The sequence below is a fragment of the Balaenoptera physalus genome, assembly GCF_965194825.1.
Source record: "Balaenoptera physalus genome assembly, chromosome: X".
NCBI classification, from domain to species: Eukaryota; Metazoa; Chordata; class Mammalia; order Artiodactyla; family Balaenopteridae; genus Balaenoptera; species Balaenoptera physalus.
In genome coordinates, this window is record NC_138903.1 from 72,364,777 (window position 1) to 72,389,828 (window position 25,052).

The 25,052-nt window shown below is 35.8% G+C and overlaps 2 long non-coding RNA genes across 2 annotated transcripts in view; one reads left to right on the forward strand and one right to left on the reverse strand.

Moving 5' to 3' along the window:
* The window catches only part of LOC309653133, a 24,375-nt gene extending 8,526 nt beyond the window's left edge, over nucleotides 1-15,849 (forward strand). The window contains exon 2 of the long non-coding RNA XR_014259006.1: nucleotides 1-15,849. This is a non-coding gene — a long non-coding RNA (uncharacterized lncRNA).
* LOC309653121 overlaps nucleotides 10,139-25,052 on the reverse strand; it is a 46,212-nt gene continuing 31,298 nt past the window's right edge. The window contains exon 2 of the long non-coding RNA XR_014258994.1: nucleotides 10,139-25,052. This exon is cut by the window's right edge and continues 13,830 nt beyond it. This is a non-coding gene — a long non-coding RNA (uncharacterized lncRNA).

Here is a 25,052-nt window from a genome sequence, read left to right on the forward strand (position 1 = left end):
GAATTGTATAGTAAGATGTTTCATTTCACCTTTCAAAGGAGTTGAGATTTATATATAAAAATTCTTTTTATTACAAATCTGCAGTTGGTGTACTACATAAAACATGTTTAAAACTTTTATTTTATTTTCAATTTATTATTTAAGTAACATTGGTTTATAACATTATATAATTTTATGTGTACAATGTATTTCTACTTCTGTATACACCATGGCAAGCTCACCACCAAAAATTTAGTTTTCATTTGTTACCATACAGTTGATCCCCTTTACCATTTTGTCCTCCTCAAAACCCCTTCCCCTCTGGTAACCACTACTCTTATTCTCAAGTACACATGGAACTGTTGAAGGTTTTTAAAAGTACCACTCTCCTCCCCTTTAAGTCTGATAGCATCCTCTCCTGGCCAACAAGCTCTGCTGATTGAGAGAAAGAGTTAGGTGGAAAAAAATATGTTGGGGTTGAGTGTGGTATGAAAAGTGGAGAATTAAATTTGCTACATAGTATTTAAGTTAAATGTGAACTGGATACAATAAAACTTAGCAAGTAAAACTTAATTAAAGCAAAACTCAAGTTATAAGTATCAACTTCAGAGAAAAGAAAACTTCTGAAAGTCCAGGTATGCCAACAAATGCTGGCCAGTAGTACTGGGACCCACTGAAAGAGTTGACATGTGGAAAGTGTTTCTCCCTATAACTCTAAGGAGTTTGATCTGCCCAAATCATCTATAACACATGTGTCTGATAAAAATTCAATGCCACTATCTCTATAGAAAAGCATAGGATGCCTGTTCTTAGAGTAGTGTTCAGAAGTTGAGTGTAAAATGTCTATTGTGGTTAAAAGACCCCCATCCATATTGTGCTTATTGCAATAATGAATTCTTGGTTATGAGTTTTCCAAGGTAGAAAAAACCCAGATAGATCATTGTTTGAAGGCTTATGTACATTTGTGAAAGAGAAGGCAAAAACTACTATTAGTGACACCCCATGATTATGTAAACAGTTTCCCTACTTTCCCAGATCTATCTCTGGTCAGCTAACCTTTTGCTTAACATCCGGTGTATGTGCAATAAATATTCTGTGAATTGAAATAAAGTTGAAGTTCATGTATATTACTCTCTGGGGAAATAGAAGACACTTAGTCTAAAAAATAAAAAAAAAACCTTCAAAACAAATAAGTGGCAGTAGATGAAGTATTATACTATACTGCTTACTGAGTCAAGAAAGACTAGGATTTTATGTTTCCCCAAAGAATGCTAAGTTTCTAGTGAGTAAATGGTTAAAAACTTATTAAAAAGAATGCATTGAAGAGTAGATTATCAGAGAAAATCAAATTACATGAAGGCTGAGTAATTGTAGCCTATTTAACATTTGAATAATTCCTTCTCCAGAGGTTTTGTTTTTCCAAATTTATACCACTAAATTTAAAGGGGAAAGATTGTTTCATTAAAAGCAGAATTTTGCCAATACTAAGGATGGTACTTTTTTAATTATTATTTTTTAACATATTTATTGGAGTATAATTGCTTTACAAAGGTGTGTTAGTTTCTGCTTTATAACATAGTGAATCAGCTATACATTTACATATATCCCCATATCTCCTCCCTCTTGCATCTCCCTCCAACACTCCCTATGCCACCTCTCTAGGTGGTCACAAAGCACCGAGCTGATCTCTCTGTGCTATGTGGCTGCTTCCCACTAGCTATCTATTTTACATTTGGTAGTATATATAAGTCCATGCCACTCTCTCAATTCCTCCCAGCTTACCCTTCCCCTTCCCCACATCATCAAGGCCATTCTCGACGTCTGCGTCTTCATTCCTTTCCTGCCCCTAGGTTCTTCAGAACCTTTTTTTTTTTTCTTAGATTGTGTATATATGTGTTAGCATACGGTAATTGTTTTTCTCTTTCTGACTTACTTCAATCTGTATGACAGACTCTATGTCCACCCACCTCACTACAAATGACTCAATTTCATTTCTTCTTATGATTGAATAATATTCCATTATATATATGTGCCACACCTTCTTTATCCATTCATCTGTTGATGGACACTTAGGTTGTTTCCATGTCCTGGCTATTGTAAATAGTGCTGCAATGAACATTGTGGTACATGGCTCTTTTTGAATTATGGATTTCTCAGGGTATATGCCCAGTAGTGGGATAGCTGGGTCATATGGTAGTTCTATTTTTGGTTTTCTAAGGAACCTCCATATTGTTCTCCAGAGTGGTTGTATCAAACTACATTCCCACCAACAGAGCAAGAGGGTTCCCTTTTCTCCACACCCTCTCGAACATTTATTGTTTGTAGACTTTTTGACGATGGCTATTCTGAATGGTGTGTGGTGATACCTCATTGCAGTTTCGATTTGCATTTCTCTAATAATTAGTGATGTTGAGCATCCTTTCATGTGTTTGTTGGCCAGTTGTATATCTTCTTTGAAGAAATGTCTGTTTAGGTCTTCAGCCGATTTTTGGACTGGAATGTTTGTTTTTTTGATATTGAACTGCATGAACTGCTTGTATATTTTGGAGATAAATCTTTGTCAGTTGTTTCATTTGCAAATAATTTCTCCCATTCTGAGGGTCCCCTTTTCGTCTTGTTTATGGTATCCTTTGCTGTGCAAAAGATTTTAAGTTTCATCAGGTCCCATTTAAAAATTTTTGTTTTAATTACCATTTCTCTAAGAGGTGGGTCAAAAAGGACCTTGCTGTGATTTATGTCATAGAGTGGTCTGCCTTTGTTTTCCTCTAAAACTTTTATAGTGTCTGGCCTTCCATTTAGGTCTTTAATACATTTTGAGTTTATTTCTGTATAGGATGTTAGGGAGTGTTCTAATTTCCTTCTTTTACATATGGCCGTCCAGTTTTCCCAGAACCACTAATCGAAGAGACTGTCTTTTCTGCATTGTTTATTCTTGCCTCCTTTATCATAAATTAGTTGACCATAGGTGTGTGGGTTTCTCTCTGGGCTTTCTATCCTGTTCCATTGATCTATATTTCTGTTTTTGTGCCAGTACCATACTGTCTTGATGACTGTAGCTTTGTAGTATAGTCTGAAGTCAGGGAGCCTGATTCCACCAGCTCAGATTTTCTTTCTCAAGATTGCTTTGGCTATTCAGGATCTTTTGCTGTTCCATTAAAATTGTGAATGTTTTTGTTCTAGTTCTGTGAAAAATGCCATTGGTAGTTTGATAGGGATTGCATTAATCTGTAAATTGTTTTGGGTTGTATAGTCATTTTCACAATTTTGATTCTTCCAAACCAAGTACATGGTATATCTCTCCATCTGTTTGTAACATCTTTAATTTCTTTCATCAGTGTCTTATAGTTTTCTGCAGAGGTCTTTGTCTCTATAGGTAGGTTTATTCCTAGGAATGTTATTCTTTTTGTTGCAATGGTAAAAGGAGGTGTTTCCTTAATTTCTCGTTCATATTTTTCATCACTGATGTATAGGAATGCAAGAGATTTCTGTGCATTAATTTTGTATCCTGTTACTTTACCAAATTCATTGATTAGCTCTAGTAGTTTTCTGGTATCAACTTTAGGATTCTCTATGTATAGTATCATGTCATCTGCAAACAGTGACAGTTTTACTTCTTCTTTTCCAATTTGGATTTCTTTTATTTCTTTTTCTTTTCTGATGGCTTGGCTAAATCTTCCAAAACTATGTTGAATAATAGCCATGAGAGTGGGCAACCTTTTCTTGTTCCTGATCTTAGAGAAAATGATTTTAAGTTTTCACCATTGACAATGATGTTGGCTGTGGGTTTGTCATATATGGCCTTTATTATGTTGAGGTAGGTTCCCTCTATGCCTACTTTCTGGAGAGTTTTTATCATAAATGGGTGTTGAATTTTGCTGAAATCTTTTTCTGCATCTACTGAGATTATCATATGGTTTTTATTCTTCAATTTGTGAATATGGTGTATCACATTGATTGATTTTTGTTATATTGAGGAATCCTTGCATTCCTGGGTTAAACCCCACTTGATTATGGTGTATGATCCTTTTAACGTGCTGTTGGATTCTGTTTGCTTGTATTTTGTTGAGGATTTTTGCATCTGTGTTTATCAGTGATATTGGCCTGTAGTTTTCTTCTTTTGTGACATCTTTGTCTGGTTTTAGTATCAGGGTGATGGTGGCCTCATAGAATGAGTTTTGGAGTGTTCCTGCCTGTGTTATATTTTGGAAGAGTTTGAGAAGGATAGATGTTCGCTCTTCTCTAAACGTTTGACAGAATTTCCCTGTGAAGCCATCTGTTCCTGGGCTTTTTTGTTGGAAGGTTCTTTATCACACTTTCAATTTCAGTTCTTGCAATTGGTGTGTTTATATTTTCTATTTCTTCCTGGTTCAGTCTCAGAAGGTTGTGCTTTTCTAAGAATTTGTCCATTTCTTCCAGGTTCTCCATTATATTGGCATATAGTTTCTTGTAGTAATCTCTCATGATGCTTTGTATTTCCGCAGTGTCAGTTGTTACATCTCTGTTTTCATTTCTAATTCTTCTGATTTGAGTCTTATCCGTTTTTTTCATGATAAGTCTGGCTAAAAGTATATCACTTTTGTTTATCTTCTCAAAGAACCACCTTTTAGTTTTACTGATCTTTGCAATTATTTCCTTCATTTCTTTTTCATTTATTTCTGATCTGATATTTATGATTCTTTCCTTCTTCTAACTTTGGGTTATTTTTGTTCTTCTTTCACTAATTGCTTTACATGTAATGTTAGGTTGTTTATTTGAGATTTTTCTTGTTTCATGAAGGAAGATTGTATAGCTATAATCTTCCCTCTTAGAATTGCTTTTTCTGCATCCCATAGGTTTGGGTTGTTGTGTTTTCATTGTCATTAGTGTCTAGGTGTTTTTAGATTTCCTCTTCGATTTCTTTAGTGATCTCTTGGATGTTCAGTAACATATTGCTAGCCTCCATTTATTTGTATATTTTACGCTTTTTTTTCCTATAATTGATATCTAGTTGCATAGCATTGTGGTCAGAATAGTTACTTGATGCGTTGTCTATTTTCTTAAATTTTCTAAGGCTTGATTTGTGACCCAAGATATCATCTATCCTGGAGAGTGTTCCATGAGCTCTTGAGAAAAAATTTTATGTTGTTGTTTTTGGATGGAATGTCTTATAAATATCAATTAAGTCCATCTTTTTTAATGTGTCATTTAAAGCTTGTGTTTCCTTATTTATTTTCATTTTGGATGATCTGTCCATTGTTGAAAGGGGTGGTGGTGGTGGTGTGATGAATTGGGAGATTGGAATTGACATGTATACACTGATGTGTATAAAGTGGATGACTAATAAGAACCTGCTGTATAAAAAAATAAATTAAGTTAAATTAAAAAAAATATTTTAAGAATCAGCCCAAAGTGGATAGTTTGCATCATGTTTTAAAATACATATCTTATAATCAGAAGCTTAACCAAGGTAAACTCTATCAAAGTTGTGTTTAATAAAGAGGATTATAGAGATTAGATGTGTTAGCTAACACTTTAGTGGTTACCATTTTGCAGTATATAAGTGTATCAAATCAAAATGTTGTACAGCTTAAATTTATACAATGTTAGGTGTGAATTATATCTCAATAAAGCTGAAAAACATAAAGAGGATTATAACTATTCTTTGAGCCATGAATTAAGTTTATGTTTTATATATTTCATAATGTGTAATATTACATTATGTATAATGAAGCAGACAGTTAAATTGCTAAAATGTTTAAAAAAATAAAGATTGTCTTATAAATATCAATTAAGTCCATCTTGTTTAATGTGTCATTTAAAGCTTGTGTTTCCTTATTTATTTTCATTTTGGATGATCTGAGCATTGGTGAAAGTGAGGTGTTAACATCCCCTACTATTATTGTGTTACTGTCAATTTCCCCTTTTATGGCTGATAGCACTGGCCTTATGTATTGAGGTCCTCCTATGTTGGGTGCATAAATATTTACAATTGTATATCTTCTTCTTGGATTGATCCCTTGAGCATTACGTAGTGTCCTTCTTTGTCTCTTGTAATAGTCTTTATTTTAAAGTCTATTTTTTCTATATGAGAATTGCTACTCCAGCTTTCTTTTGATTTCCTTTTGCATGGAATATCTTTTTCCATCCCCTCACTTTCAATCTGTATGTGTCCCTAGGTCCGAAGTGGGTCTCTTGTAGACAGCATATATATGGGTCTTGTTTTTGGATCCATTCAGCCAGTCTATGTGTTTGATTGGAGCATTTAATCCATTTATATTTAAGGTAATTATCGATATGTATGTTCCTATTACCAGTTTCTTAATTGTTTTGGGTTTGTTTTTGTAGGTCTTTTCCTTCTCTTGTGTTTCCTGCCTAGAGAAGTTGCTTTAGCATTTGTAAAACTGGTTTGGTGCTGCTGAGTTCTCATAACTTTTACTTGTCTGTAAAGGTTTCAATTTCTCCGCCAAAGCTGAATGAGTTCCTTGCTGGGTAGAGTAATCTTGGTTGTAGGTTTTTCCCTTTCATCACTTTAAATATGCCCTGCAACTCCCTTCTGGCTTGAGGAGTTTCTGTTGAAAGATTAGCTGTTAACCTTATGAACATTCCCTTGTATGTTATTTGTTGTTTTTCCCTTTCTGTTTTTAATATTTTTCCTTTGTATTTAATTTCTGATAGTTTGATTAATATGTGTTTTGGCGTGTTTCTCCTTGGATTTACCTTGCATGGGACTCTCTGCCCTTCCTGGACTTGATTAACTATTTCCTTTCCATGTTAGGAAAGTTTTCAACTATAATCTCTTCAAATATTTTCTCAGATCATTTCTTTTTCTCTTCTTCTCTGAGACCCTTATAATTCGAATGTTGTTTCATTTAATGTTGTCCCAGAGGTCTCTGAGACTGTCCTCAATTCATTCTTTTTTCTTTATTCTGCTCTGCAGTAGTTATTTCCCCTATTTTATCTTCCAAGTCATTTATACTTTTTTTTTACCTCAGTTATTCTGCTATTGTTTCTTTCTAGAGAATTTTTAATTTCTTTGATGGTTTTATTCATAATTATTTGTTTACTCTTTAGTCTTTAGTTCTTCTAGTTCCTTGTTAAACTTTTCTTGTATTTTCTCCATTCTATTTCCAAGATTTTGGATCAAGTGTGCTATCATTACTCTGAATTCTTATTCAGGTAGACTGCCTTTTTACTCTTCATTTTTTTTGGTCTGTTGGTTATTTACCTTGCTCCTTCACCTGATGCATATTTGTCAGTCTTCTCTTTTGTTTAACTTACTATGTTTGGGGTCTCTATTTCACAGGCTGCAGGTTTGTAGTTCCCGTTATTTTTGGTGTCTGCCCCCCGTGGGTGAGGTTGGTTCAGTTGGTCGTGTAGGCTTCCTGGTGGAGGGGACTGGTGCCTGTGTTCTGCTGTGTGGGGCTGGATCTTGTCTCTCTGTTGGGCAGGTCCACGTCGTGTGGTGTGTTTTGGGGTGTCTGTGAACTTAGTATGATTTTAGGCAACCTCTCTGTTAATGGGTGGTGTTGTGTTCCTGTCTTGTGAGTTGTTTGGCATTGGGTGTCCAGTGCTGGAATCTGCTGACCGTTGGGTGGAGCTGGGTATTAACGTTGAGATGGAGACATCTGGGAGAGCTCTCACCGTTTGATATTACATGGGCCCAGGAGGTCTCTGGTGGTTCAATGTCCTTAACTAACCTCTCCCACCTCAGAGTCTCAGGTCTGACACCAGGCCGGAGCAGCAAGACCCTGCCAGCCACATGGCTCAGAAGAAACAGGAGAGCAAAAGAAAGAGAAAAAAAGTTTTTAATTAAAAAAAGTTATTAAAGTAAACAAATTAAAAAGATAATAATAAAAAGAAAAAGAATAAAGAAACCAAACTAATGCACAAATCCACCAATGATAATATGTGATAAAAACTATAATAATATAAACATAAAAATCAGAAAGAAATCAGTTACAGACAGCAAACCCCAAGTCTACAGTTGATCCCCAAGTCCACTGGCTCAATTTTGGGATGATTCATTGTATGTTCAGATTTTCCACAGATGGAGGGTACATAAAGTTGATTGTGGGGTTTTAATCTGCTGCTCCTGAGGCTGCACAGAGAAATTTATCTTTCTCTTCTTTGTTCACACTGCTACTGGTGTTCAGCTTTGGTTTTAGCCCCAACTTTGCGTGTAGGTTGCCCTCAGGCATCTGTTCTTGCACAGACAGGATGGGGTTAATGCAGCGGCTGATTAGGGGCTCTTGCTCATTCAGGCCAGAGAGAAGGAGGGGTACAGTAGTTATAATTGGAATGCGTGATGTTGCAACAGCCTGAGGCATGACGTGTGTTCTTCTGGGGAAGTTGTCACTGGATCATGGGACCCTGGGAGTGGCGTGCTGCTGCACAGTCTCGCAGGTGGGTGTGGATAGTGACCTGTGCTTGCACACAGGCTTCTTGGTGGCTGCAGCATCAGCGTTAGCATTTCATACCCATCTCTGAGGTCCGAGCTGAGAGCTCTGGCTCATGCCGGTCTCTGGAGCTTGTTTAGGTTGTGCTTTGCCTTCTGTGAGGAGATAAGGAAGGAATACCCTCTCCTTGTGCACCCTGAAACAATGGTCTCTTTCCTCTTAGGAAAGTCCAGACTTTTCCCATATTCCCTCCCAGCTAGCTGTGGCACACTAGCCCCCTTCAGTCTGTGTTCACGCAGCTAACCCCAGTCCTCTCCCTGGGATCTGACCTCTAATGCCTGAGCCTCAGTTCCCAGCCCCTACCCTCCCTGGTGAGTGAGCAGAAAAGGCTCTCAGGCTGGTGAGTGATGTTCGGCACCGATTCTCTATGCGGGAATCTCTCCCCTTTGCCCTCTGAACCCCTGTTGCTCTGCTCTCCTCCATGGCTCCAAAGCTTCCCCCCTGCCCACCCCACGTCTCCACCAGTGAAGGGGCTTCCTATTGTGTGGAAACATTTCCTCCTTCACAACTCCCTCCCAGAGGTGCAGATTCTGTCCCTATTCTTCTGTCTCTGTTTTTTCTTTTTTCTTTTGCCCTACCCAGGTACGTGGGATTTTTCTTTCCTTTGGGGAAGTCTGAGGTCTTCTGCCAGCTTTCAGTAGGTGTTCTGTAGGAGTTGCTCCACATATGAATGTATTTTTTATGTATTTTTGGGGAGAAAGGTGATCTCCAAGCCTTACTCCTCCACCATCTTGAAGGTCCCACCACACCACATCTTCTTTAACCATCCCTCTGTTGATGGACATTTAGGTTGCTTCCATGTCATGGCTATTGTAAATAGTGCTGCAAAAAAGATTGGAGTGCATGTATATTTTTGAATTATGTTTTTCTCCATATGTATGCCCAGGAGTGGGATCGCTGGATCATATGGTAGCTATATTTTTAGATTTTTAAGGAACTTCCATACTGTTCTCCATAGTGGCTGTACCAGTTTACATTCCCACCAGCAATATAGGAGGGTTCCCTTTTCTTTACACACTTTCCAGCATTTATTGTACATAGATTTTCTGATAGCTATTCTGACCATTATGAGGTGATTCCTCATTGTAGTTTTGATTTGTATTTCTGTAATACTTAGTGAAGTTGAGCATCTTTTCATGTGCTTTTTAGCCATCTGTATGTCTTCTTTGGAGAAATGTCTATTTAGATCTTCTGCCCATTTTTTGATTGGGTTGTTTATGTTTTTGATATTGAGCTTCATGAACATTTTGTATATTTTGGAGATTAATCCCTTGTTGATTCCTTTGTTTGCAAATATTTTCTCCCATTCTGGGGGTTGCCTTTTCATCTTGTTTATAGTTTCCTTTGCTGTGCAAAAGTTTTGAAGTTTCATTAGGTACCATTTGTTTATTTTTATTTTCATTACTCTAAGAAGTGGATCAAAACAGATGTTGCTGTGATTTATGTCAAAGAATGTTCTGCCTATGTTTTCCTCTAATAATTTTATAGTATTCAGCCTTACATTTCAGTCTTTAATCCATTTTGTGTTTATTTTTTGTATGGTGTTAGGGAGTGTTCTAATTTCATTATTTTACACGGAGCTCTCCAGTTTTCCCAGCAGCAGTTATTGTAGAGACTGTCTTTTCTCCATTGTATACTCTTGCCTTCTTTGTCATAGATTAGGTGACCATAGGTGTGTGGGTTTATCTCTGGACTTGCTATCCTTCTCCATTGATCTATATTTCTGTGTTTTTTTTCCCCAAGAACTCAGTAAAAGAATGGAGGCATGGATCAAGATGATACAAGAAATTTTTAACAAAGACTTGGAAGAACTAAAGAACAAACAAACAGAAATGAACAATACAATAACTGAAAAGAAAAATACACAAGAAGGAATCAATAGCAGAATAACTGAGGCAGAAGTTTGGATAAGCGACCTGGAAGATAGAATGGTGGCAATCTCTGCCATGGAACAGAGTTTTGCAGTTTAAATACAACTGAAGAGAAGCCATATATCAAGGGAAAGGAACAGATCGGTATTAGTCAAATCTGTTCTTGCATCATTGTTATAGTTCTTATCAATTGTGAATGAAAGTTACATAATTCCACTGCCTCTGCTTTATCTATTGTCAAAAGGTGGCAATAATAAATATCAATTTTATTATTAGATATTATGTACAAAAAATCTCTATTGTCATGTTTGGAAGTTGGACTATGTCGTTTGAAATAATAATTCAATACAATAAATCAGGGAATCAAAGAATCTCAGTATTTTCAGAGACCTTCGCAATCATTTAGCACAATGCTTGCAGATTTTTCAATTTTACAGAAAGGTGAGACTGAAAAATTAAAATTTGAAAAACAAGTATATGGTCTCCAATATTTTGTTATCAAGCAAAATCACAACAATAATTGTTATAATGTATTGTTATTATCATTTTATAAAATAAATGTTATTTAATTTCCAAATATCTAAATAAAAGATAGTTTGAAATTTAATATATGTACTTCTATAATAAAATCATAAATCTATCCTTAAGATTTTCATTTTACTGAATTCTAATAAAATCTTTCTCACAGACTGAGAACATTGATCTATGAATCAAGTCTACATCTCTAACAATTGGTTATCCAGGGTCTGCTTGGACTCATCATGGAGAGGTCAGTTTCTTCTGAAGAAAATATATTTTATTAGGAAGTATAACCTTGGGCTGAGTAACTCCACTAATTAATACTATGTTTGCCCACTGTAGCTATACAAAATAACTATAGTTCTTATTTCAACATATTCTATAATTATGGAAAATAAAAACTATGCCTACATTCATTTTCTGGATAATTTCATTTTGTCCCTACTGGTCTATTAATTCATTTTACAAAAGTGATTAGTGAAGGAAAAATAATTCATCGCAGGGTAGTCAGATCAAGATGGTGGTGTAGGAGGACACGTAACTCACCACCTCCCATGAACATATCAAAAATACATCTACATGTTGAACAATTCTCACTGAAAACTAGTCAAAAACTGGCAGAATGACTTTTGTACAAACAAGGCTGTAAGAAAGATAGAGTCAGGTAGGAAGGGAAGAGAAGTGATCAGATTAGAGCCTGTGCCCTTGGGGGGGAACTCAGACGAAAAGGGAGATTACATGGGTGGAGATCCTCCCTGGAGAGTGAGTGGTTTGAGCCACATATTGGTACACCAGCACTGAGCTCCTACACAGGGAAGATGAGCACCCTTGGCTGGTTGGACAGCCAGTAGGACAAACAGGATGGCTGTGGGAAGCCTGGGCTCTGTTCATGAGGAGCACACAGATGCTTTCTTGCTCCTGAAGCAGAGCAGAGAGGGCAGATTGAGAATGCATGAGTGGCTGGCTAGTTTCCCACAACCTCTCTGGCATGAACCTCAGCTTGAGCTCAGCAAAACCTGAAGCCCCGCTTGCTTCACAGTGCAACTTCACACTGGAGTAAGGGTTACCACAACCCAGAACAAGCTTGCCCATGAGACACAGAGGCAGCTCAGACATGAAGCAGTCTGAGCACGGTGGGGACAGCCATTACTGATGCTTACACAGGCAACACACTAGAAACAGTCCAGATTGATGGCAGCTGGACCACCGCATCCCTCACCCTGACACATCCAAAAAGCCAGCACAGACCCTTCCTGCCCTGCAGCATAGCTCCAGAGGGCAGCAGAGGCTGAGGGAAGAATCCAGCTGAGAGGGACAAAGGAGACTCAGGCCCCAAGCAGTGTCTGAGTAGGGTAGGGGCATCATTTACTGGAGCTAACACAGGCAGTGTGTTAGAAGTAGTCTGGGTCTCTAACCCTGGCTAGATTGCCACAGTCTGCACCCTGACCCATGTTGAGTGGCTAGGCCAGCCCCACTTGTTCCAGAGGTGCTCCCCTCTGGTGTGTCGATGGCAGTGCTGGCAGGGGGAGAGAGCACACACATAAAAGAAACAGAGGCAGCTTGAACCCAATACTCAGGGCTTCTGCTCCACCAACATAGGAACTGACCTCACCCTAAATAGACTGGTGAGGGCCACTGAGCAGAGGAAAAGCTCACAACTGATTCCAGCCCTAGCCCCACCATCTCCATGCCCACCTCCTACAAAAGTGATAGCTGCAAGCACACCCTGAGGAAATATGTTGCTTGAATTCATATCAAATCCACCTCTAACACCAAAACCACTGGGCACACATGGACTATATAGGGATGCTCCCACATAAGGACAACCCTTCAAGACCACATTAGGTAGCTGTTTCACCTACCTTCACAGAGACATAGAATGTTAAGCAAAATGAGAAGACAGAGGAATTTTTCTCAATTGAAAGAGCAAGAGAAAAACCCTGAAAAAATAACTAATGAAACAAAAATAAGCAATTTACCAGATAAAGAATTCAAAGCATGAGTAATAAGAATGCTACCTGAAGTAGGGGAAAGTATAGATGAGCACAGTAAAAATTCTAACAAGGACCTAGAAAATATAAAAAAGGAATCAGTCAGAACTGAAAAATACAATAAGTGAAATGAACAACACACTAGAAGAAATTAACAGCAGACTAGGTGATAAAGAAGAACACATAAGTGAACTGGAAGATAAAATGACGGAAATCACCCAATCAGAACAGCAAAAAGAAAGACAAATTTAAAACTGAGAACAGTTTAAAGGATCTCTGTAATATGTTCTTCATTGGGTTGTTGAAAGAGTGAAATGAGACTTCCCTGGTGGTGCAGTTGTTAAGAATCCACCTGCCAATGCAGGGGACACGGGTTCGAGCCCTGGTCAAGGAAGATCCCACATGTCGTGGAGCATATAAGCCCATGCACCACAACTACTGAGCCTTCACTCTAGAGCCCGCGAGCCTCAACTACTGAGCTGGCGTGCCACAACTACTGAAGCTCACATGCCTAGAACCTGTGCTCCACAACAAGAGAACCCACCACAATGAGAAAGCCTACGTTCAGCAATGAAGACCCAACACAACCAAAAATTTAAAAAAATTAATTAATTTTAAATAAAGAGTGAAATGAGATTATTCCTATAAATTAATTGACATATTGCCTGACATACAGCAAATACACAATAAATGGTAAATTTTAAATGCAATCTGTGGTAGGTAGCCTCTAGGATTACCTCTGGTATACCCTGCCTTTAGCATTCACACCCTTGTATAATCCTCTCCCATGAGTAAAAGCTGAACCTAATAACTTGATTCTTAACAATGGAATATGGCATCCTTAATATATCAGTTCTGTGATTAGGTTACATAAGATGGTGACTTCTATCTTGCTAGCACAGTCTGTCTCTTTCTGGCTTTGATGAAGTAAGCTTCCATATTGTAGAAGCCCACATGGAAAGAAAATGAGTAAAGTCTTAGCCAACAGACAGTGAGGAATCAAGGCCCTAAATTTAATACCCCTCAAGGAAATGAATCCTGCCCAAAACCACATAAATGAGTTTGGAATCAGATTCTTCTCTAGCCAGAACTTCAAATAAGACTCCCTTCCTGGCCAGCATCTTTATTGCAACCTCATGATAGACCATAAAGTAGAATATCAAGCAAAGCCAAGTCCATATGTTTGATACACAGAAATTTGGAGATTGTAAAAGTGCCTGGTAAGCAGCTAAGTTTTAGGGGTAACTTGTTATGCAGCAATAGATAACCAATATACTATTACTTCTGGGAAGAAAGAAAGAAATATTTGACTGCTCATTTGTCAAGTATTGTGCTAAGGACTTTCTTACTCCACTCTGCAAACAAAACCCTTCTATACTAGATTTTTTTTTTCACCTCCATCTTACAGATGAAAAAGAAAATTATCAGAATTTTAAGTCCTTGATCAAAGTTTTAAAGCCAGTGTCAGAATTAAGATGCAAATATGGATGTCAGGGACTCTAAAGGTTAGTTTCTCTTCACTACATTATATAATTTCTCTCAGACATCATCAGTTGTACACACCAAAACGGGTCACCTCCTATGAATCTTCACAGCAATTTGTGCATATGTGTATTTCAACACTGTCTTATAGTTGTGTATTTGTGTTAATTTTGTGTTTACAGTCATCTTGTCTTAATAGTCAAGAGAGAGGCCATTCCTTATTCACAATTTTATTTCCAGCCTCTGGCACAGTTTTTCATATTAATTATTTACTCAACAAATATTTACTCAACAAATATTATTCAACAAATATGAGATTCTGTATATGTAGTAAATATATATTTAATGAGTGGATGAACAGCCAAGTGCAAATAATACACATACAAGTACTAGGAAATGGAGTAAAAATATTACCCGCAAACTATATATATATACACACACATATATATATAACAGTTTCTTTGTATTTGCTCAATGTTTTGCCCTTTAAAGGAAGTCTTTAGAAATTGTGTTTCTCTCACTTGAATTATTTCTTAAGACAGATTTGTGTACATATAGGTACTTAAGAAGATACATCTCCTCTACTATATGATTTATTTTAAAAATCTAATTTCAAAATGCTTTCTTTTCTATGTTATTTTTGTTTTGGCTGCACCATGCAGCATGTGGGATCTTAGCTCCCCAATCGGGGATCAAACCTGTGCCTCTTGCAGTGGAAATGTGGATTCTTAACCACTGGACCACCAGGGAAGTCCCATTTTCTATGTTATTTTAGTAGGGGGAGTTTAGCAGAATTCCCTGAGTTTGGTTGCTTGATTTTCTACAAAATACACTTTCTATGACACATTATCACTTGGCAAACCACAGCAATATATACTAGAACTGTAAGTAGACTCTTTATTTAACAGTTTAATTTAACTTTAAATGTGAATGTATGTATAATATATTCAGAGGAAAACTTGATTAACCCTCCTCTGAATTGTCCAATAGTTTGTTGGTATAAAGTCAGATATACCTCAGGAAATTATTTTTCTTCCATATTAACGTTCTCAAAATCAGCAAGGATATAAACAAGAAGACATATATGAGCAGCTTTCTTAAGTTACAAGAACATTCCCAGCTGTCCATTCCTCTGTCATTGTTTTGTAACTATTTAAGTCTGCCCTGTTACTAATTTTAACCAGTTATGTTTCCTCAGAAGCATACAATTGTACCAAACATACATTAAAACTATTTTAACTTTCAAAATGGTTTATTTAATTTAGTTATTTTAATAATTATTTTACTATTGTATTTTATTATGAGTTAAGGCCTTTTTCAGGCTTTTGTTTGATTAAAAATGAAGAAGGAAAATATCACCAGGAAGTGTACTCTGAAGAATATTTCATGCCAGTTATTTCCATACTATTAAACCACATGGAATGTGGTGACTAAGAAATATACATTAGACTCTATAAGTATGGACAGTAAAATACTCCCAAAGGTCCCTACTTTCATTTTAAATTGATTAGTTTTATACAGTATCAAGAGATCATTCTAGATGCATATTTTAACATGACCAACCAAAGAAAACTAGGAAATACCAAAGGTGTCATACGAAATGACAAACCAAAACAAAAACAGCAAACAAAACAAACAAAACGATATTATAGGTCTTTTCATTAATATTCATGTATTGTGTGCTGCAATTAAAATCAGCTTGGCAAAATAAATTATAAAATCAAATACCTGTTGGAGGTAGACATTTATTTCCAAGAAAATTCTTTCTCAGAATATATAAAAGTAAGAAATTTAAAGAAAAGAGAATAAGTTGACTACTTAACTTTAGTTTTGCTTTAGCAAAAAGGATGAAAGGACAGGTGATAAGTTATCTCTCCAGCTGAGCAAATTTAATCCTAGTCAGAGACAATTAATTCAGACTCTCCTCACCTGTGAATTACTTGAAAGATGTCCAATCTTACTCTCATTGCAGATCTCCAAATGAAAACTTAGGTCCTTTAATGTATAGCATGGTGAATATAATTAACACTTTGTACTACATACTTGAAAGTTGTTAAGAGAGTAGCTCTTAAATGTTATTATTACACACAAAAAAATGATAATTATGTGAGGTGATGGAGTTGTTAACCAACATTATTGTGATAATTGTTTTGTGATATATATGTGTATATATGTGTATCAATTCATCATTTTGTACACCTTAACCATACATATGTTATATGTCAACAATATCTCAATAAAGCTGGAAAAAAGCAAAAAAAAAAAAAGTTGATGAAACAGAAAACAGAAAAAAGATGAGAAAATGATATCAAAATCTGGTTCATTGGATAGATAAAATTTACCAGTACTAGGAATGAGAAAGGATGTCACTATACACCACACAGAAATTAAAAAGCTAATAGATTGAAAACCTAATGCTAATAAATTTAAACAACATATAGGACATTGGAGAAATTCCTTGAAAGAAACAAACTACCAATGCTCACTCAAGAAGAAATAACATGAATAGCCCTATATCTCTTTTTTTTTTAATGGAATTATTAGTTAAAATCCTCTTTGTTAAGAAAACTTCAAGATCAGATGCTTTCACTGTAGAATTCTGTCAAACATTTAGGGATCAAAAAATTCTATACAAATTCTCCCAGAAAATAGAAATGGGAAATCCACAACTCATTTTATTAGGCTAGCAGGCTAACATTGCCTTCATAAAAAACAAAAAAACAAAGAAAAACACAAAACCTAGAAAAAGATAGTACAAAAAATTAAAACTGAAGACCAATATCCATAATGAATATGGACACAAAAATTCATAACAAAATTCTAGTAAATTAAATCCAACTACATATAAAAATTGTAACACACCATGACCATGCAGCGTTTGTCTTATGAAGCAAAATTAACTTCACATTCAAGAAAATCAAACAATATAATTCATATTAACAGACTAAAAGAGAAAAACTATATTATAAATGCAGAAAAATCACTTGACAAAATTAAAAACCCATTCATATCAACATTTCTAAGCAAAATGGGTATAGAAAGGAATTTTCTCAACCTGATAAGGGGCAACTATGAAAAATCTACAACTAACATCATATTTCATTGTAAGAGACTGAATAACTTCTCCCTAAAATCAGAGACAAGGCACAAAATTTCAGTCTCTTTACTTTTATTTCATATTGTAGTGGATGTCATAGCCAGTGCAAGAAGGCAAGAAAAGTAAATAAAGGACATATAGATTAGAAGGCAGTAAAACTTTTTTTCCACATAAGTCATGTTTATCTATGTAGGAACTTCTAAAGACTCTTCAGAAAAGCTACCAGAGTTAATATGTGAGTTTTGCAAGTGTAAAAGAAAATTTGATTAAAGATAGGCATGAATGATGGAATGATGACTAGAAAACTTTGCTGAGAGAAATTAAAGGAGACTAAAATAAGTGGAAATGTATTGTGTGGTCATGAATTGGACAACTCAGTGTTGTTAGGATATTAAGTGCCCCCCCAAATGATCTACAGAGTCAATGCAATCTCAATTAAAACACCAGAAGGCACTTTTTTTTTGCAGAAATCAGGAAACTGGTTTTAAATTTTATATGGAAATGCAAAGAACCTAAAAAGGTTAAACAATTTTGAAAAAAAAGGAACAAAGTTAGAGGATTTAGACTACCTCCCTAATATCAAGACTACAGTAATCTCGAATAGTGTCTTAATGATGTAAATATAGACATATAGATCAATGAAACAGAGAATCCATTAACAGACACACATATATATGGTAAATTGATTTTCAGTGATGGTCCTAAGGCAATTCAAGTGGCAAAGGATAATCTGTTCAAGAAATAGTGCTGAAACAATGGACTATGCATTTGAAAACAAAATAAAACAAAAAATAAATAAAACAACCTAAACCTTTATCTCAGACCATATTCAAAAATCAAAAAGGACCATAAAACTAAATGTAAGGACTAAAATTATAAAACTTCCAGAAGAAAACCTAGGAAAATATCTTATTGACATTGAACTTGGCAAAGATTGCAAAATAATTTTACACTTATAAAGTTAAACAAACACTGTCATATGATCTGATCATTTCATTCTTAAGTATTACCTAAGAAAAATGAAAACATATGTATATGTCCATACAAAGAGTTGTATGAGAATGTTCATACTAGCTTTATTTGTAATAATTGAAATTGGAAATTACTCAAATATACATCAACATGTGAATGGGTAAACAATTCGTGGTATATTCATACAATGAAATCTACTTGTCAATAAAAATAAATGAACCATTTTTTGATTAAATAAATTTGACATGTAACATTGTGTAAGTTTAAGGTGTGAAGTGTGTTACTTTTTGTAATATGATTGCTGATGTAGTGATATTTATCATATTACATAATTATAGTACAATATTATTGTCTATATTCTTTATACTGTGTATTAGATCTCTATGGCTTATTTACTACTTATTACAAGTTTGTACCCTTAAACACCATCACTCTTACCCTGTTCCTCCCCTGATAATGAGCATTTTACTCTCTGTTTTTTTCAAGTTTAACTTTTTAGATTTTACATATAAGCGACCTTACACAGCACTTGTCTTTCTCTGACTTATCTCATTTAGCATAATGTGCTCAAGGACAATCCATGTTGTCACAAATGAAAGGATATCTTCCCTTCTCGTGGCTGAATAATGTATAATAATATAATATATATATAATAATATATGAAAAAAATATATATATACACCACAATTTTTTTATCCATTCATTTTCTGATGGGTATTTGGGTTATTTCCATATTTTGGCTATTGTGAATAATGCTACAGTAAACATGGGAGTTTATTTATTTATATATTTTGTCAAAATCCTGTTTTCATTTCCTTTTTGTATATACCCAGAAGTGGAATTGCTGGATTGTATGGTAATTCTATTTTTAATTTTATGAAATATTGTTTTCCATAGTGGTTGGACCAATTTGCATTCCCAACAATGTAGAGGATTTCCTTTTTACCACATCCTTGCCAACACCTGTAATTTTTTGTCTTCTTGATGATAGCCATTCTAACAGGTGTGAAGTGATATCTCATTGTGGTTTTATTTGCACTTCTCTGATGATTAGTGACGTTGAGTATCTTTTCATGTGTCTGTTGACCATTTTCATGTCTTCTTTGGAAAATGTCTATTTTGACTCCTTCCCATTTTAAAATGGAATGAACTATTCGTATGTGTAACATCAGATAAAACGTGCATAATGTTTGACAAACTTTAAATACAATTCTAGAAAATGCAAAGTAACTTATAGTAATAGAATGCAGATCAGTGGTTGCCTGGAAGTATGGAGGAGTGGAGAAGGAATAGATTACAAGGTGACAAAAGGAAATTGTTGGGAGTGATCAATACATTCACTATCTTGATTGAGATGATGATTTAACAGACATATGCTTACCTCAAAATTCATTAAATTGTACAATTTCAATATGTGCGGTATGTTGCATGTTAATTAAATCTCAATAAATCTGTTAAAAAAAACAAAAAAGAGAATAATGATTACCCTCTTGATTGGGTGCCTGTTATGGGCTGAACTGTGTCTCTAAAAAATTAACCTGTTGAAGCCATAACCCCAGTATTTCAGAATGTGACTATATTTAGACATAAGGTCTTTAAAGATGTGATTAAGTTAAAATGAGGCCATTGGGATGGCCTTAATTCAACTTGACTGGTGTTCTTATAGTAAGAGGAAATTTGGACATATATAGAGACACTCTGTGCAAACACAGAGAAAAGACCATGTGAAGGCACAATGAGAGATGCTTTTGCTATGGAAGAAGAGAGACCTCAGAAGAAACCGAACTTGCTTGTACCTTGACTTTGGACTTATAGCTTGGTAATTGTGCAAAAAAAAAATATTTCCTGTTATTTAAGCCACCAAGCCTATAGTCCTTTGTTATGGCAGACCTAGCAAACAAATACACTGTCTCTTAAAATTACTCAGAAACTTCACAAAATACTGATATCTGGGTCTCATTCCAGAACATTTGAAACTGAATCTCTGTGACTAAAACCCACGTAGCTATATTTTTAAAACCCACATCTCAAGTGATCTAATGCCCAAGGAATTTTGCAAACCATTGCTCTATGTGAATGTTTTTAGACAATTAAGTATGATTCACTTGTAAGTGTCATTCTAGTTGGTTATATCACTCTTAGCATAATCTTAATCTTAACTGTTAAATTCCAGAATATTTCTCCACATTTCATGAGGACATTGGCATTTGGATTAAAATTTTCCTCTTCGCTTTCCAATATCTTGAGCATATATTTACTCAACAAAATATATTGAGTATCAACTATTTGCCAACTATTGTGCTATGCCTTGGAAATATAAAAACAAAGATAACAAGTCAGTTCACCGCAAAAGCTCAAAATCTACTGCAAGGGAGAGATATTTATAATTTATTGTTATAAGTGCTATGTTAGAAGAAAGCACAAAGGAGGAGCATCTAATTCAGATTAAGATAGTGCAGTGTAAGGGAATACTTCAGGGATGGTTTCCCAGAAGGAAACCTGAATATCTTAAAGAAAGCATTAAAGATGTATATTAGGTGGGTGAAGCATTATATTGGCTTGTGCAGAAGCATGAATCAGAGTGAGGGCATGGTGTGTGGAGATTGTTAAATAATTCATAGTAGCTGGTGCCTAAAGTGTGAAAGCAGTGTCTTAATATGATCCTAAAGCAGAAGCATGCATACAGAACATGAATGGCTTTGTGTGCCATTCTAAGGAGTTTAGACTTTATCCTGTAGATTATTAAAGAGACACTGGAGGGGATTTCCATGATTGGATTAGATACATCACTCAGACTGCAATTCTCAGAGTGAACTAAAGATGAGGAAAACTGGGCATAAGGATTTATTTAGGAGGCTGTTGCAGAATTCCAAACAAGAAATGATTACAGCTTAAACAAATGTAGTGACAATGAGAAGGAGAAGTGGGAACAAATAATAATGATCTTGGCAAGGGTGATGTCAGCATCATGGTGGCATAAAACCTCCCTTGTTTCTGTCTCCCCTTCAACAACAAAAAATTGACATCCATCCATGAGTGGAAGTGCCTCTGTGGGAGTTATGGGAACCAGCATCATATGCCAAGGGACTGGGAGGAGTCTCACCCTCCTGTGTATTGGGTAATAGGCAGACAGACTTCATTACCAGCTGTTGAACCTATAGGAAACTATGAATTAATTCTGGGCTCTCTTGGGTGTGTCTGGGAGTGCCTGCAGAAAATGACTTGGGCAGTCATCTATAGATGAAAAAGCTTTTGCAGAGGTCCAGTTTTCCAGAGGAAAAGTGTCAGCACTCCATTGGAACTATATATATATATATATGTATATATATATATAAGTTTTGATGCATTAGAGTGGGTAAAAGAGACAAGCTTGACTTTGCCAGCATCACGCCTGGCCAAAGGCAGCTCAGTTTAGGGCTAAATGAGATGACTTCTTCATGGGAGAAAGAGAGTAAGTGAGTAAACCGTTGACTTTCTCACCTGTGCTGGACACTGTCATAGAAATTTATTTCCCTCTCTTGCAGCATCCAGAGTATTAAATTGGGGGCTTCAAGACTGAGGTAAGGTAGCCAATCAGGAGAGCACATATATTATTGGAGGGCATTAACGGTTCCTGCTGATTGCATTCTGGAGTCCATCAAGAAGGTTGACTATGAGCCACAGGGAAAGCTTCATCTGTGGCTCCCCTCAACTGGCCTGTGGGCATCTCTAGTGCATCACATGCCAAGTCCACACTTTCCCCCTCTCTGCAGCCAGCTTCTTGTGCTCACTTCCAAGGGTGGTAGTGAGAGAAAGCTCTGATAGATAGGAGCACATGCAGAAAGGAGGCAAGGAGAAATCACAAACTCAAACTGTAGAGCCACCTTCAGGAAAACAAAAGAAAGACTATCAACAGCTAGTCTGGTGTGTTATAGGATAGAGAAAAGACATACAAGCTTAAGAATTCTGCCACAAGAAGGAGCAAGGAAAGTGGAGTAGGTGTATCTATATAAGGTTAGAGAAACCCACAGACTCTATATCAGGACGGACAAAAGATATTTCTATCCTGAAAACAGTTAGGAAAAATTGAAGGAGAAGACTGCTACATCAAATGTAAAGACAGTCATGCAAAACTCCAAGAAGCATGAAAAATCAAGTAAATATGACATCACCAAAAATCACAATAATCTGCCACTAAACAAATCCAAAAACATAGACATCTATGTTCTTTACATAGTAAAGAATTCCAAAGAGTTTTTTAAGGAAACTCAATGAGCTACAAGAACCCAAAGACAATTTAATAAAATCAGGAAAGCAGTATATGATCACAATAAGAAATCTAACAAAGAGATAAAAATCATAAAATAGAACTGAAGAGAAATTCCGGAGCTGAAGAATTCAATGAATGAAATGAAGAATGCAAAAGAGAATATCAATATCAGCATAGGCAAAATAGAAGAAAGAATAGGTGAGATAGAAATAAGAAAAAAAAAAGAGAATGAAAAAGAGTGAACACTATGTGATCTATGGTAAACCATGAATAAAAGTCAATTACAGAGTATTGAGTAGAGTTCCCTGTGCAATACATCTGGTTCTAATTAGTTATCAATTTTATATATAGTATTGTGTATATGTAAGTTCCAATATCTCAATTTATCCCACCCCACCCTTATACCCTGGTAAACATAAGTTTGTTTTCTACATCCATGATTCTACTTTTGTTTTGTAAACAAGTTCCTTTGTACCATACTCCAATTTTTAAAAAAAAACATTTTTTAAGCCAAATACCTACCTGAAAAAGAATTCAGAGTAATGATAGTAAAGATGACCCAAAACCTCAGAAACAGAATAGAGAAAATACAAGAAAAGTTTAACAAGGACCTAGAAGAACTAAAGAGAAAAACTGTAATGAACAACACAATAACTGAAATTAAAAATACTCTAGAAGTAATCAATAGCAGAATAACTGAGGCAGGAGAACAGATAAGTGAGCTAGAAGATAGAATGGTGGAAATAACTGTCACAGAGCAGAATAAAGAAGAAAAGAATGAAAGATTTGAGGACAGCCTCAGAGACTTCTGGCACAACATTAAGAACACCAATATTCAAATTATAGGCGTCCTAGAAGAAGAAGAAAAAAAGAGAGTCTGAGAAAATATTTGAAGAGATTATAGTGGAAAATTCCCCAACATGGGAAAGGAAATAGTCAATCAAGTCCAGAAAGCACAGAGAGTCTCAAACAGGATAAACCCAAGGAGAACCATGTTGAGACATATATTAATCAAACTAAAAAAAATTAAACACAAAGAAAAAATACTAAAAGCAGCAAGGGAAAACCAACAAACAACATACAAGGGAATCCCAATAAGGTTAAGAGCTGATTTTTCAGCAAAACTCTACAGGCCAGAAGGGAGGGGCAAGATATATTTAAAGTGATGAAAGGAAGAAACCTACAACCAAGAGTACTCTACCCAGCAAGGATCTCATTTAGATTCGACAGAGAGATCAAAAGTTTTACAGACAAGCAAAAATTAAGAGAATTCAGCACCACCAAACCAACTTTACAACAAATGCTAAAGGAACTTCTCTAGGCAGGTAACACAAGAGAAGGAAAACACCTACAAAAATAAACCCAAAATAATTAAGAAAAGGGTAATAGGAACATACATATCAATAATTACCTTAAATGTAAATTGATTAAATGCCCCAACCAAAAGACACAGGCTGGCTGAAAGAATAAAAAAAAAAACAAACCCTGTATATATGCTGTCTACAAGAGATGCACTTCAGCCCTAGGGACACACACATACTGAAAGTGAGGGGATGGAAAAATATATTCCAGGCAAACGGAAATAAAAAGAGAGCCAGAGTACCAATACTCATAACAGAAAAAATAGAATTAAAAATAAAGACTATTACAAGAGACAAGGGAGAGCACTACATAATGATCAAGGGATCAATCCAAGAAGATATAACAATTGTAAATATCTGTGCACGTAACATAGAAGCACCTCAATACATAAGGCAAATGTTAACAACCATAAAAGGGGAAATCGATAGTAACACAAAATAGTAGGGGACTTTAACACTGCAATTACACCAAGGGACAGATCATTGAAACAGAATATAAAATAGGAAACACAAACTTTAAAAGACACAATAGACAAGATGGACTTAATTGATATATTTTTAAAAATAAATTTATTTATTTACTTATTTATTTATGGTCGCATTGGGTCTTCATTGCTGCACACGGGCTTTCTACAGTTGTGGTGGCCTGGGGCTACTCTTTGTTGCAGTGCACAGGCTTCTCATTGCAGTGGCTTCTCTTGTTGCAGAGCACGGGCTCTAGGCATGTGGGCTTCGGTAGTTGTGGCACGCAGGCTCAGTAGCTGTGGTTCCCAAGCTCTAAAGCATAGGCTCAGTAGTTGTGATGCATGGGCTTAGTTGCTCTGTGGCATGTGGCATCTTCCCAGACCAGGGCTTGAACCCATGTCCCCTGCATTGTCAGGCAGATTCTTAACCACAGCACCACCAGGGAAGCAGATAGACTTAACTGATATATAAAGGACATTCCATCCAAAAACAAAAGAATGTAATTTCTTCTCGAATGCACACAAATCATTCACCAGGATAGATCACATCCTGGGTCACAAATCACTCCTCAGTAAATTTAAGAAAATTGAAATTGTATCAGGCATCTTTTCCCACCACAATGTTATGAGAC